We start from the raw sequence: 15123 nt of genomic DNA, 5'->3' as shown, positions 1-15123 counted from the left end.
CTGGAATGGCACTGTACTTCCACTGGCTCAGCAGTGCACATCCTGCTGGGATGGGCGCTCCAGAGCAGGTGGCAGGAAAAGCCCAGGCAGGAGCAGCAGCAGCTCAGCACTGACAGGCAGAGTGCAGAGCGAGTGGCAACTGACCGTTGGCAGCCGCCAAAGTGTCTGCTCTGCTCGTTTCCAGGTGCTGGACGTTCCACCTGGAACCCTCTGGCAGCTGTGATGTCACTGAAGTTTCAGGGCAGCTCTGCAGTGGAAGATGGGGGATGGTAGAATGACCTTGAATGGTTTGGCTTGGAAGGGACCCTAAAGATCATCTGGTTCCAAGCTGAGCATCCTCCCAGCACACCAGGTTGCTGTGGCCCCTGTCCAACCTGGCCTTGGATGTTGTAAGAGGATGGAGCATCCACAGGCTCTCTGCACTGGTCCCCGTGTCAGGGACAAGCACCCTGAGAGTAAAGAACTTCTTCAGAACCATCATGAAATCTCTTCCAACTCTTGCTGTTTGATCCCATTCCCCCTTGTCCTGTCACTAGACTTCTTGACAAAGAGTTCTCTCCCACTTCCCTGAGGGTCCTGCTGTTCATGCAGGTTGACACTTGTGGCTGAAGGTGCAGACTGGAGAGAGAGAAGCCAAGCTCCCAGGCAGAGAAAATGGGGAAAGTGACATGAGAGATGAGAGAAGGAGGAAAAAGTAGAGACATGGATGGCCTTGTGTTGGGCGGACTGTGGGATTCATGCCTTTTATTAGAGGCCCGGTTCCCTGGTGCACACAATTCCTGCCTCTTCCTGAGACTTCTTTGCTGGGTGAGGAGCTCAGCAAGGCTGAAAGCAGAGTCCTGTCCTTTGTTCCCTTTGGGATGGCAGTGGAAGTGCCCTGAGTGCTCCTTCAGAGACACCTTTGTGGCTTCTCATGCAACAACATCAAAACCAAATTGGCAAGGTGGCTTCTTGAAATTACGTGTAGTCTTTTGAAATATCTGCAGCAGCTGGTCTGAAACTGCTTTCTGAGCCTGCTCCTTGGTATCAGCTGTGAGGGGCTGTTGGCTGGCCTGAGCCCGGTGCTGTGTGGCACTGGGAGCAGACCCATAGCCTCCTCTGCACAGCATGCACTGCCAGAGGCCCTGGAGATCACACCTGCCCTGCACCCACCTTTCTAATGTTGCTTTAGTTACTGTGGACAATTGCTTTCCTGAAGTGTGTGGGATTTCCCACTGCCACCTGTGATGGGGATGCTCGGGGAGTGTGGGACTTTGGGGGCAGCTGCCCAGACAGGGGCTGAGCTTGGGGCCCTGTTGGGCCCATGGCCCCACAGCACCAGCACCAACAGGGCCCAAAGCCCCCCGCCCCCTGCCCAGCACAGCCTGCCCTGTCCCTCCAGCTGTCCCCGCTGCGGGGCACAGGGACCAATGGCCGCTGCCAGCAGCAGGAATGCGGGCAGGGTGAGGAACCGCTGGCTTGGCTTTTGTCTCTTGAACAATCTGGGCTCAGGGCAGTGCAGAGCAGGCTGGGAAGCAAAGCCCGGAGCCTTTGGAGGCGGCAAGCCTTAAACATCAGCCCCTGCAGCACTCCAGATCCAGGTGCCCCAGCTGCCAAGGCTGTCGTGGCCTTCAGAGCGTGAAGGTGGATTTTGTATTCCTGTGGCCTGATGCCGGCTCTTGGCCCAGGAGTCCCTCTGGCTCCAGCAGGAAGGGTGGCTGAAGGCTTCCTGCCTGCTTTAGGGGCATGGCTGCAGGGGCCACTGCTCTGAGAGCCCCCAGTGTGAGAGCTGGTGACAGCTGAGGTCTTGGGGACACAGCTGTGCCCCAGGCCAGGAACAGCAGCAGTGCCCAGTGCCAGGAGTGGTGTCAGTGGGACCCCCTGAGCACAGGGACCCCCAGCCCTGGGGTGGCCGTGCCAGCACCTCCAGGGACCTCCAGCCCTGGGAAGCCAGAACAAGTGGAACCCACAAGTGTGCAAACGCTGCCTGTGCCCAAAGGAATGGCAAAGAGAAGTCAGGTTTTAAAAAGAAACAGTATTTATTTGCCAAAGATCGGCAAAAGTTAGGATTTACAGAACATGTTTTGTTACAACAATCGTTATAACAACAACAATGTACAGAACTTCTTTACATGGGAACCTGCAGTAATCCGTGGTTTTCCTGGGCCTTTTAGGAGTCCAAATCCGGCTAGCTTAAGACTCTAGCCCACACGGGCCCACACAGACGAAAGTAAAAGACGAGAGGCGCTCTTCTCCACGTGGGTGCAAAAGTATCTTTTTTATTGGCTTGGTGCAAGACACTCAGCTGATGAGGCCAACCCAGGTAGAAAAGGGAGCGTGGAATTCCCTCACAAGAGGTTTTATAGCCTAGGGGATGGGAGCGGGGGAGACAGGACCAGGCCAATGGGATGCCATTGGGAAGGGGCAAGGTACCCATGGGTCAGACTACCAGGTGTGTATAACAGGAGGGGGTGTGAGGGGGAGATCATGTGATGAGGGAGGGGGAAAACCCATTCTCGTGACCTATCCTACTCAGTAAAGATTTCCTACCACCCAGTGCAAACAACAACTAAATAAACTATTTATTGCAATATAACAGGAGCCTATAAATTAACAATCTTCAAAACATATTTACAAAAAACTTCTAACATAGTGAACATATATACAGAGAACTTCTATCCTTTCCAACATATTTACAGCTGCATCACATCTGTGTTCATCATCTGCATCAGTCCTGGAAGAAAGGAAGCAGCCGAGTTGGACTCTGCTGCCCGCACTGGGCCCAGCAGGGCTGGGAGCTGGGCCCCAGGGGCAGGGAAGGGGCTGGCAGGGCTGGTGTGGCCCCAGGCAAGCACAGGGCAGGGCAGGGGTGGTGCTGGAGCCACCACAGTCCAGGCCCCCTGCAGGCATCGTGTCCCTGAGTGGGGCCATCCAGCCCAGCCCCAGCCTGGCGTCAGGGGACCCACTGTGTCTGTGGGCTGGGCGTGGGAAGCATCTGCCTGTCTTACTTGTGGGGCTCCGTCTTCATCCAAGGACCATGGGCTCCTCCTCATCCTTCTCATCCACTTCCATGTCCTCGATGTTATCATCCACATCCACTTCCATCTCTTCAACAGGGTCTTCCTCATCCACCTCCATCATTTCCTCTCTCTCCAGGTCCATGTCCACTTCCATGTCCTCCACCGTGTCTCTGGCAGTCTGCAAGAGGCAGCAGAATCTCACAGTGGGCTTCCTGTCCCACACCATGCATTCCCACATGGCTGCATCCTGCCCAAGCAGGGTGCCCCCCTGCCTGGAATGGCACTGTACTTCCACTGGCTCAGCAGTGCACATCCTGCTGGGATGGGCGCTCCAGAGCAGGTGGCAGGAAAAGCCCAGGCAGGAGCAGCAGCAGCTCAGCACTGACAGGCAGAGTGCAGAGCGAGTGGCAACTGACCGTTGGCAGCCGCCAAAGTGTCTGCTCTGCTCGTTTCCAGGTGCTGGACGTTCCACCTGGAACCCTCTGGCAGCTGTGATGTCACTGAAGTTTCAGGGCAGCTCTGCAGTGGAAGATGGGGGATGGTAGAATGACCTTGAATGGTTTGGCTTGGAAGGGACCCTAAAGATCATCTGGTTCCAAGCTGAGCATCCTCCCAGCACACCAGGTTGCTGTGGCCCCTGTCCAACCTGGTCTTGGATGTTGTAAGAGGATGGAGCATCCACAGGCTCTCTGCACTGGTCCCCGTGTCAGGGACAAGCACCCTGAGAGTAAAGAACTTCTTCAGAACCATCATGAAATCTCTTCCAACTCTTGCTGTTTGATCCCATTCCCCCTTGTGGTGTAACTACAGATCCTGACAAAGAGTTCTCTCCCACTTCCCTGAGGGTCCTGCTGTTCATGCAGGTTGACACTTGTGGCTGAAGGTGCAGACTGGAGAGAGAGAAGCCAAGCTCCCAGGCAGAGAAAATGGGGAAAGTGACATGAGAGATGAGAGAAGGAGGAAAAAGTAGAGACATGCATGGCCTTGTGTTGGGCGGACTGTGGGATTCATGCCTTTTATTAGAGGCCCGGTTCGCTGGTGCACTAATTCCTGTCCTCAACCAGGCTCTGTGTGTGATCTGCACTCCCAGAGCTAGGAGCACGCTTGCTGAAACGGCTGGTCAGCGAGGCGAGAGAGGGGTCTTTTTGTTGGACTTCAAACATTTTGTATTGTCATGAAGAGGGTCCCGGGAGGATGAGAAAATGGAGCTGGTGACACAGGGTTTTTATAGCGGGGGAAAAGTGGGGGAGTATTGCAGTAATCCAGGACCAAGAGGGGACAAGAGAGGGGAGAACATTCTATGGGGAGTACATAGAAGGAAAAAAAAACCAGTTGAACTGGGTGATATCAGCAAAACCTTGTGCATCACCATGGGGCTGCAATGCCCATGGGTATGACCGTTGCATTCAGTAGGGTGTCTCTCTTTTTTGGTCACGTCTGCCCTAAGGTATTACAGTTTTTGTGGTAGGCCCCTGGGCCTCCACAACTCCCCCCTTTTTGTTTTCTGTAAAGAAGGCTTCTGTCATAGACTTTTGCAGGCATTTAGCAAAAATTGAAAAAATAACCAACACAAGGGATACAATAAATACAATCCAAAAAATAGTCTTAACTAAAGATGAAAGCCAGCCCTTCATCCTCCTATCTTTGAAAAGTCCAGTGAACCGGTCGTTGTTGCCTTCTGTCTATATCTTGTTTACTCAATCTTTTAGAACTTGGATGCTCTGGTATACTGACTCACTATGTGACAACAGGTTGAAAAAATACACACCTTCAAACACCTGGCAGCCATGGCCATGGACAAGAAATTGTGGCTTGGCTGTGGAACCACCCAGCTGAAGGCATGCGGCATAGTGAGGAGCATGCAGATTCCTGCTGCAGCGGCAACAAATGGCACCATCCACTGACTTCAGCTATTTTAGTATCTGGAGGCTTAGGTGGCCTAAAAGTAAACAGATAAAGAGAGTAGAAGGTAAAACTTAAGTTCTGGTCCCACTAAACTTTCTCTTCTGTACGCCAAGGGTTTGAACACAGCTTATAAGAAGAATCACACATCAATGCTAAAATATAGCTTTTACAAATATTTAGTAATACATCCTGGTTAGTGGTATCTGAAGTATCTTGGTCTTGTTCTGTGTTGTCAGTTCTGCTTAGGAGATCTTCGTCTGTCCTTCTCCTTCTTCTCTTCCAGGCTGCTGCGGTCTCTCTTAGGCTTTCATTCTGTTCTTCTGATGGTTGCTCTGGTGTTTGCCTTGCTGTTGCCAGAAACAGTTTTATGTTTTTTGCTGCGATCCATCTTGGGCCTGCTGCTGTAGAGACACAAGCATATTTTCTTCCCCAAGTAATTAATGGGATAGGGCCCGTAATTTGTTTAGATTCATGGTCTTTGATCAACACAAAGACCCTGAATCTAAACAAATTACGGGCCCTTTCCCAGTGGCTTTTCTTTTCATTGGGCAGCAGTCGAATTAGTAAAATGCCTGATGACTGGGGGAGTTGACTCCAAAAGTAAGTTGAAGGTTGAACACATAAAGGGCCTTGGCTCCAAAAGGTTGAACACATAAAGGGCCTTGGCCAGTCTCTCAGCGGGAGATAATATCTGGACTCCCTCTTTCTGTTGATCAAGGATCCTTTTGATGGAACAGTGGGCCCTCTCGACTATGGACTGTCCTGTGGTATGCCTGTGACGTGTTTTATACCCCGCAGGTCAGAAAGTTGTTGGAATCATTGCGAGGTATAAGCAGGAGCATTATCAGTTTTAATTTCCTGTGGAACTGCTAAGGCGGAAAAAATTAAAAAGTAATGTTTTACAGCACCTTTTGATTTTTCACCAGAATGGGCAGAGGTTAAAACCTCACTGGGAAAGGCATAGACTGAGACGTGGATGTATTTTAGCCGGCCAAAAGGGGCATAGTGTGTGATGTCTGATTGCCAGATGTGGAGACTCTCTAGTCCTCTTGGATTGACTCCAGCTCTTTCAGAAGCAAGGGCATGTTCCTGACAATTTGGGCAAGTGGCTTCACAGGACCTTGCCTAGTCTCGGGTAATTTTAAACATCCTGAGCAGCGCAGGAATGTTTTGATGGTAGAATTGGTGGCTGATCCTAGCCTGTGCAAAAACTGACCAAGGTGTATTGCAGCGGTTCAGATGTTTGAAGTAGCCAATTGAGGTGCTCTTGAGTCAGAAGTAAGTATATATTCACAAGGTCTGTTCCTGCAAGGGAATACAGCTGCTCCCTAGCTTTCCTGATTAGCTGTGCAATAACTTTTTGTGGGGTTGTAATCGTTTTGGTAGGTTGGTGTGATCTGAAAACCCCTTCAACTCTTATCAGGGGATCTGAGATAGTTGTTTCTTTCTGAAACAATAATGCATGGAAATTTGGACTTGCACCAAGGATTGACAGGGAGAAAGGTAAATAAGAGTGGTATCTGTGGGCCTGTTTAGTTTGCATTGCCCGGGCTAACTTCTGTACAACTGCTTCGGCCTCCGGTGTCAATGACCGTGGGGAATCGAGTCCTTCTCTGCCTTTAAGGAGCAGGAACGGTGGCATGAGATCTTCTGTGGTGATTCCCAGCAGTGAACGTTTCCATTTGATGCTTCTGCAGAGTTGGTGGAGTTCTTGCAGAGTCTTTGGGTTGTGCTTGATTTGCAGTGTTTGGGGTGTGATGGTTTTCTCTGCTATTTTTTGGCTGAGGTACTTCCAGGGGGCTGTCTATTGGACTTTAGCTTCTGCAATCTCAAAACCTTTCTCCTGTACCACAGTGATGACATCTTGTACTGCAACGACCAAAATGACTTCAACTTCTGCAGACATTCTGCACAAATATATCATCCATGTAGTGAAAAATGAGAGCATTAGGATGTCTTTTCCGGATGGGTGAGAGAATTTGGGCTACAAGCCATTGACAGATAGTTGGGCTATTCCTCATTCCTTGAGGCAACGGTACTGTCCACTGGTAGCTCTGTAAAGGTGCTTGTTGGTTTAGGGCCGAAAAAGGCGAACCAGGGAGCGTCACTGGAGTGCAAGGGGGTGTCAAAAGAGCAGTCATTTAGACCTATAGCAACCATCTGCCAATCTCAAGGTAACATGGAGGCTGAGGGCAGGCTGGACTGGAGGGGACACATGTGTTCGATGACCTCATTGATTTTCCTGAGGTCCCACAGGAGCCACCACTTGTCTTTGCCAGGCTTTTTTATGACAAAAGAGGCGGATTCCAGGGGCTAGTAGATGGTACAGTGTGGCCCACAGACAGCTGCTCCTGCACGAGGGACTGCAGGGCCTTTAACTTTCTGCCTGGGAGGGGCCACTGATCCACCTATATGGGGTCGTTGTTCTTCCAGGTTAACTCTAGGGTGACGTGCTGCTCAGTGGCTCCGGGTAGAAATCCTGAGGTGCTGATAGGATCCCAGGCAGTGTCCCCCACTGGGACAAGAGGTCTCTTCCCCAAAGCGTTATTGGTGCCCAGGTGACGAATGATCTTACTGTAGCAACTCTGCCCTCAGGACCTCCCACGGACTCATGGTACCTTGACTCCGGAAGCTGGTAGTGGCTCCCACGATGCCAAAAATTACCCCAGCAGCTGGAACCAGGGGCCAGTCTTTGAGCCAATCAGAGCAGGAAATTGTGGTGACATCAGCTCCTGTATCTAATAGTCCTGAAAGTCATATCTTTCTTCATTTACGTGAGAAAGCACACTTTAAAAGGGGCCTGATTCAGCCCGTAATCTGTGCCCACATGACCATTGGATCAGCTGGTGTGGTGATCATCTCCAGTAGGAGGTAGGCTCTGGCTGTAACTGTTTCTTTTGAAATGAAATGGGGAGGGTCGGAGCATAGAGCCTGGGCAGTTATCTCCTGCAAAAATGTCAAGGTGACTACCTCAGGTGGTATAGTGAGTCTCTCCATCCATTCCCTGGTGTTGCTGTTCTTCAGGCCCGTATTTGCCTGTTGGAATATGGTGAACATAAATATCGTTGGTTGGAATTGAAAAGGTGCTTAGCAGCTGCCTTCCGGTTCCAGCGCAGACCTGTCGTTCGCCGAGTTCTTCTGCAGCGACCAAGTTGTCCCGATGGATCTGAGAAGGTCGATGTGCTGGTTCTCCAGGATGTTCGGGAGAGTAGGGTGGAACGGCCTCGCGTTTGGTGTCATTGCGCGGGGCCTTTCCGCGTCTGTGTGGAGTTTCCCACAGGCCACCGGTTTTGCTGGTGTTGGAAAGCGAGTGGATGAAGGGGGCAGTGAGGACAGTGGTTGTGACACTAGAAGGTCCCTGGTAATAGCCTTTAGTTTTCCAATGCTTTTGAAAATGCCCCATCTGTCCACATTAAAAGCAAGGTCCTTTTTCATGTGTATGTCGGGGAATACCTTGGGAGGCTACTAGCACCTCTACCACATTCTGACTGGTAGCCTTAGCTAGGCTGGCATCACGGTGTAAGGATGCCCTAAGGGTGCATGCCTCGACCCTTTGTGCAATGCTAGGTTTTGGGTTGAGGGGCAGAGAGCTCAAATGTCTTTACAGCTGTTTGTTGGCATTTAGTAAGCAGTACCTGCCTGGCTTTTGGATGTTTAGCTTGCTTTTCTATCGCTTGTGTAAGGCGATCAATAAATTTTATAAAGGATTCCCCAGGTCCCTGCCAAATGTCTGTGAAATGTAGAGTAGGTGTTGTTCCATTGGGTGTCTGCTGAGAGAGCTGTCTTTGCAGCACCTTTTATCTCTTCTAACACTGCTATGGGAAGGTCTATTGCTTGATGCTCAGGTTTAGTGAAATCTTGCCCCTGCCAGAGGGTCTAATGTTAGGTGTGCCCACCTGTCTTCTCTAGCATAGTCTTTAAAGAGTTGTTGTAGTAATTTTTTCCCCGTTCCTTCCCACAGAATAAATTCAGTGGGAGAAATAGGATGTGCATAAAATGGCACAGATTGTGAGGCACCGTAACATGAGCAGTGAAGATAGCATTTAACAAATTATTAAACTGCGGTGAGCCCCTCCCATGGTCTTTCGCTGCTTTACAAAGATCTTTCATCTCCCCATGTGTGATAGTTTCCCATCGGTGGTTAGCCCTCCTCTGGTACTGCACTGGTGCTGCTTGTATTTTTGCTACCTATTCCCAGTCCCCCTCTTCAGCCGCCAGCTTCTTCATCCTCTGCCAAGAATCCTCAGGCTCATCCTCAGGGTCAGATGAACCTTCAGTCTCCTGTGCAGAAGAGGGAATTTGGTCTTTGGCAGAGGAGCGGGGCTTTGGGTGCCTGGCAAGGCCTGGTGTTGTGGGCCTTTGGTAGCCAAGATGGCTGCCTTCCGGTTAGCACCCCTCACACTTCCGGCTCTGACAGGGTGGGATCGGCAAGGGGCTGAGCTGGAGGGGGTAGGGCCAGTGGAAGTAGGCAAGGAAGCCATAGATCCCGATGCAGGGGAGGTGCCCAACACAGAGGTGGGACCCAACACAGGGAGAGGACCCGATGAGAGAGGCGGGGGTGGGAGGGAGTTTGACAGGATGTCCCCGCCCCAGGGGGTAGACTCCATTTTGTGAGCTATCTGAGGGGGATACAGGGAGGAGAGGTACTGGAGAATGGGTTAGGGTGGAATCCAGGCGTGTGTGATCAAGACAGACCGGGCCAGGGGGTAGAGAAGGAGGGGAGATGGCAGAGGGCAGGTGGCTCGTCTGTGCTTTACAGATGTTTCTGTCTCTCATCGAAATCTTGGAATCAGTGGGATCAGAAAAGTGGGGGCAGAGCACAAAATCTGGGGTGGGATATTAGAACTTTGAACCCTTGAGAAAACTCCATAAATCAAATGACAGCTCAGGGCCAGGGGACAGCTCTGTGCTCCAGGCCAGGAACAGCAGCAGTGCCCAGTGCCAGGAGTGGTGTCAGTGGGACCCCCTGAGCACAGGGACCCCCAGCCCTGGGGTGGCTGTGCCAGCACCTCCAGGGACCTCCAGCCCTGGGAAGCCAGAACAAGTGGAACCCACAAGTGTGCAAACGCTGCCTGTGCCCAAAGGAATGGCAAAGAGAAGTCAAGTGATAAAAAAAACCTATTTATTTGCCGAAGATCTGCAAAAGCTAGGATTTACAGAACATGTTTCGTTACAACAATCCTATTACAACAACAACAACAATGTACAGAACTTCTTTACATGGGAACCTGCAGTAATCCGTGGTTTTCCTGGGCCTTTTAGGAGTCCAAATCCGGCTAGCTTAAGACTCTAGCCCACACGGGCCCACATAGACGAAAGTAAAAGACGAGAGGCGCTCTTCTCCACTTGGGTGCAAAAGTATCTTTTTTATTGGCTTGGTGCAAGACACTCAGCTGATGAGGCCAACCCAGGTAGAAAAGAGAGTGTGGAATTCCCTCACAAGAGGTTTTATAGCCTAGGGGATGGGAGCGGGGGAGACAGGACCAGGCCAATGGGATGCCATTGGGAAGGGGCAAGGTACCCATGGGTCAGACTACCAGGTGTGTATAACAGGAGGGGGTGTGAGGGGGAGATCATGTGATGAGGGAGGGGGAAAACCCATTCTCGTGACCTATCCTACTCAGTAAAGATTTCCTACCACCCAGTGCAAACAACAACTAAATAAACTATTTATTGCAATTCAACAAGAACCTATAAAATAACAATCTTCAAAACATATTTACAAAAAACTTCTAACATAGTGAACATATATACAGAGAACTTCTATCCTTTCCAACATATTTACAGCTGCATCACATCTGTGTTCATCATCTGCATCAGTCCTGGAAGAAAGGAAGCAGCCGAGTTGGACTCTGCTGCCCGCACTGGGCCCAGCAGGGCTGGGAGCTGGGCCCCAGGGGCAGGGAAGGGGCTGGCAGGGCTGGTGTGGCCCCAGGCAAGCACAGGGCAGGGCAGGGGTGGTGCTGGAGCCACCACAGTCCAGGCCCCCTGCAGGCATCGTGTCCCTGAGTGGGGCCATCCAGCCCAGCCCCAGCCTGGCGTCAGGGGACCCACTGTGTCTGTGGGCTGGGCGTGGGAAGCATCTGCCTGTCTTACTTGTGGGGCTCCATCTTCATCCAAGGACCATGGGCTCCTCCTCATCCTTCTCATCCACTTCCATGTCCTCGATGTTATCATCCACATCCACTTCCATCTCTTCAACAGGGTCTTCCTCATCCACCTCCATCATTTCCTCTCTCTCCAGGTCCATGTCCACTTCCATGTCCTCCACCGTGTCTCTGGCAGTCTGCAAGAGGCAGCAGAATCTCACAGTGGGCTTCCTGTCCCACACCATGCATTCCCACATGGCTGCATCCTGCCCAAGCAGGGTGCCCCCCTGCCTGGAATGGCACTGTACCTCCACTGGCTCAGCAGTGCACATCCTGCTGGGATGGGCGCTCCAGAGCAGGTGGCAGGAAAAGCCCAGGCAGGAGCAGCAGCAGCTCAGCACTGACAGGCAGAGTGCAGAGCGAGTGGCAACTGACCGTTGGCAGCCACCAAAGTGTCTGCTCTGCTCGTTTCCAGGTGCTGGACGTTCCACCTGGAACCCTCTGGCAGCTGTGATGTCACTGAAGTTTCAGGGCAGCTCTGCAGTGGAAGATGGGGGATGGTAGAATGACCTTGAATGGTTTGGAATGGAAGGGACCCTAAAGATCATCTGGTTCCAAGCTGAGCATCCTCCCAGCACACCAGGTTGCTGTGGCCCCTGTCCAACCTGGTCTTGGATGTTGTAAGAGGATGGAGCATCCACAGGCTCTCTGCACTGGTCCCCGTGTCAGGGACAAGCACCCTGAGAGTAAAGAACTTCTTCAGAACCATCATGAAATCTCTTCCAACTCTTGCTGTTTGATCCCATTCCCCCTTGTCCTGTCACTAGACTTCTTGACAAAGAGTTCTCTCCCACTTCCCTGAGGGTCCTGCTGTTCCTGCAGGTTGACACGTGTGGCTGCACATGCAGACTGGAGTTAGAGAAGCCAAGCTCCCAGGCAGAGAAAATGGGGAAAGTGACATGAGAGATGAGAGAAGGAGGAAACAGTAGAGACATGCATGGCCTTGTGTTGGGCGGACTGTGGGATTCATGCCTTTTATTAGAGGCCCGGTTCCCTGGTGCACACAATTCCTGCCTCTTCCTGAGACTTCTTTGCTGGGTGAGGAGCTCAGCAAGGCTGAAAGCAGAGTCCTGTCCTTTGTTCCCTTTGGGATGGCAGTGGAAGTGCCCTGAGTGCTCCTTCAGAGACACCTTTGTGGCTTCTCATGCAACAACATCAAAACCAAATTGGCAAAGTGGCTTCTTGAAATTACGTGTAGTCTTTTGAAATATCTGCAGCAGCTGGTCTGAAACTGCTTTCTGAGCCTGCTCCTTGGTATCAGCTGTGAGGGGCTGTCGGCTGGCCTGAGCCTGGTGCTGTGTGGCACTGGGAGCAGACCCATAGCCTCCTCTGCACAGCATGCACTGCCAGAGGCCCTGGAGATCACACCTGCCCTGCACCCACCTTTCTAATGTTGCTTTAGTTACTGTGGACAATTGCTTTCCTGAAGTGTGTGGGATTTCCCACTGCCACCTGTGATGGGGATGCTCGGGGAGTGTGGGACTTTGGGGGCAGCTGCCCAGACAGGGGCTGAGCTTGGGGCCCTGTTGGGCCCATGGCCCCACAGCACCAGCACCAACAGGGCCCAAAGCCTCCTGCCCCCTGCCCAGCACAGCCTGCCCTGTCCCTCCAGCTGTCCCCGCTGTGGGGCACAGGGACCAATGGCCGCTGCCAGCAGCAGGAATGCGGGCAGGGTGAGGAACCGCTGGCTTGGCTTTTGTCTCTTGAACAATCTGGGCTCAGGGCATTGCAGAGCAGGCTGGGAAGCAAAGCCCGGAGCCTTTGGAGGCGGCAAGCCTTAAACATCAGCCCCTGCAGCACTCCAGATCCAGGTGCCCCAGCTGCCAAGGCTGTCGTGGCCTTCAGAGCGTGAAGGTGGATTTTGCATCCCTGTGGCCTGATGCCGGCTCTTGGCCCAGGAGTCCCTCTGGCTCCAGCAGGAAGGGTGGCTGAAGGTTTCCTGCCTGCTTTAGGGGCATGGCTGCAGGGGCCACTGCTCTGAGAGCCCCCAGTGTGAGAGCTGGTGACAGCTGAGGTCTTGGGGACACAGCTGTGCCCCAGGCCAGGAACAGCAGCAGTGCCCAGTGCCAGGAGTGGTGTCAGTGGGACCCCCTGAGCACAGGGACCCCCAGCCCTGGGGTGGCCGTGCCAGCACCTCCAGGGACCTCCAGCCCTGGGAAGCCAGAACAAGTGGAACCCACAAGTGTGCAAACGCTGCCTGTGCCCAAAGGAATGGCAAAGAGAAGTCAGGTTTTAAAAAGAAACAGTATTTATTTGCCGAAGATCTGCAAAAGCTAGGATTTACAAAACACGATTTGTAACAACAATCCTTATAACAACAACAACAACAATGTACAGAACGTCTTTACATGGGAACCTGCAGTAATCCGTGGTTTTCCTGGGCCTTTTAGGAGTCCAAATCCGGCTAGCTTAAGACTCTATCCCACACGGGCCCACATAGACGAAAGTAAAAGACGAGAGGCGCTCTTCTCCACGTGGGTGCAAAATATCTTTTTTATTGGCTTGGTGCAAGACACTCAGCTGATGAGGCCAACCCAGGTAGAAAAGGGAGCGTGGAATTCCCTCACAAGAGGTTTTATAGCCTAGGGGATGGGAGCAGGGGAGAGAGGACCAGGCCAATGGGATGCCATTGGGGAGGGGCAAGGTACCCATGGGTCAGACTACCAGGTGTGTATAACAGGAGGGGGTGTGAGGGGGAGATCATGTGATGAGGGAGGGGGAAAACCCATTCTCGTGACCTATCCTACTCAGTAAAGATTTCCCACCACCCAGTGCAAACAACAACTAAAAAAACTATTTATTGCAATATAACAGGAGCCTATAAATTAACAATCTTCAAAACATATTTACAAAAAACTTCTAACATAGTGAACATATATACAGAGAACTTCTATCCTTTCCAACATATTTACAGCTGCATCACATCTGTGTTCATCATCTGCATCAGTCCTGGAAGAAAGGAAGCAGCCGAGTTGGACTCTGCTGCCCGCACTGGGCCCAGCAGGGCTGGGAGCTGGGCCCCAGGGGCAGGGAAGGGGCTGGCAGGGCTGGTGTGGTCCCAGGCAAGCACAGGGCAGGGCAGGGGTGGTGCTGGAGCCACCACAGTCCAGGCCCCCTGCAGGCATCGTGTCCCTGAGTGGGGCCATCCAGCCCAGCCCCAGCCTGGCGTCAGGGGACCCACTGTGTCTGTGGGCTGGGCGTGGGAAGCATCTGCCTGTCTTACTTGTGGGGCTCCGTCTTCATCCAAGGACCATGGGCTCCTCCTCATCCTTCTCATCCACTTCCATGTCCTCGATGTTATCATCCACATCCACTTCCATCTCTTCAACAGGGTCTTCCTCATCCACCTCCATCATTTCCTCTCTCTCCAGGTCCATGTCCACTTCCATGTCCTCCACCGTGTCTCTGGCAGTCTGCAAGAGGCAGCAGAATCTCACAGTGGGCTTCCTGTCCCACACCATGCATTCCCACATGGCTGCATCCTGCCCAAGCAGGGTGCCCCCCTGCCTGGAATGGCACTGTACTTCCACTGGCTCAGCAGTGCACATCCTGCTGGGATGGGCGCTCCAGAGCAGGTGGCAGGAAAAGCCCAGGCAGGAGCAGCAGCAGCTCAGCACTGAAAGGCAGAGTGCAGAGCGAGTGGCAACTGACCGTTGGCAGCCGCCAAAGTGTCTGCTCTGCTCGTTTCCAGGTGCTGGACGTTCCACCTGGAACCCTCTGGCAGCTGTGATGTCACTGAAGTTTCAGGGCAGCTCTGCAGTGGAAGATGGGGGATGGTAGAATGACCTTGAATGGTTTGGCTTGGAAGGGACCCTAAAGATCATCTGGTTCCAAGCTGAGCATCCTCCCAGCACACCAGGTTGCTGTGGCCCCTGTCCAACCTGGCCTTGGACGTTGTAAGAGGATGGAGCATCCACAGGCTCTCTGCACTGGTCCCCGTGTCAGGGAGAAGCACCCTGAGAGTAAAGAACTTCTTCAGAACCATCATGAAATCTCTTCCAACTCTTGCAGTTTGATCCCATTCCCCCTTGTGGTGTAACTACAGATCCTGACAAAGGGTCCTCTCTCAC

The 15123-nt window shown here is 52.4% G+C and overlaps 1 protein-coding gene across 1 annotated transcript in view; it reads left to right on the top strand.

Annotated features, from left to right (window-relative positions):
* SIL1 (SIL1 nucleotide exchange factor) overlaps positions 1 to 15123 on the top strand; it is a 111631-nt gene that overhangs the window by 56454 nt on the left and 40054 nt on the right. The window lies entirely within an intron of this gene.

Source organism: Serinus canaria, chromosome 13, assembly GCF_022539315.1.
Source record: "Serinus canaria isolate serCan28SL12 chromosome 13, serCan2020, whole genome shotgun sequence".
Classification (NCBI taxonomy): Eukaryota; Metazoa; Chordata; class Aves; order Passeriformes; family Fringillidae; genus Serinus; species Serinus canaria.
This window is presented reverse-complemented; position numbering and strand designations above follow the sequence as displayed.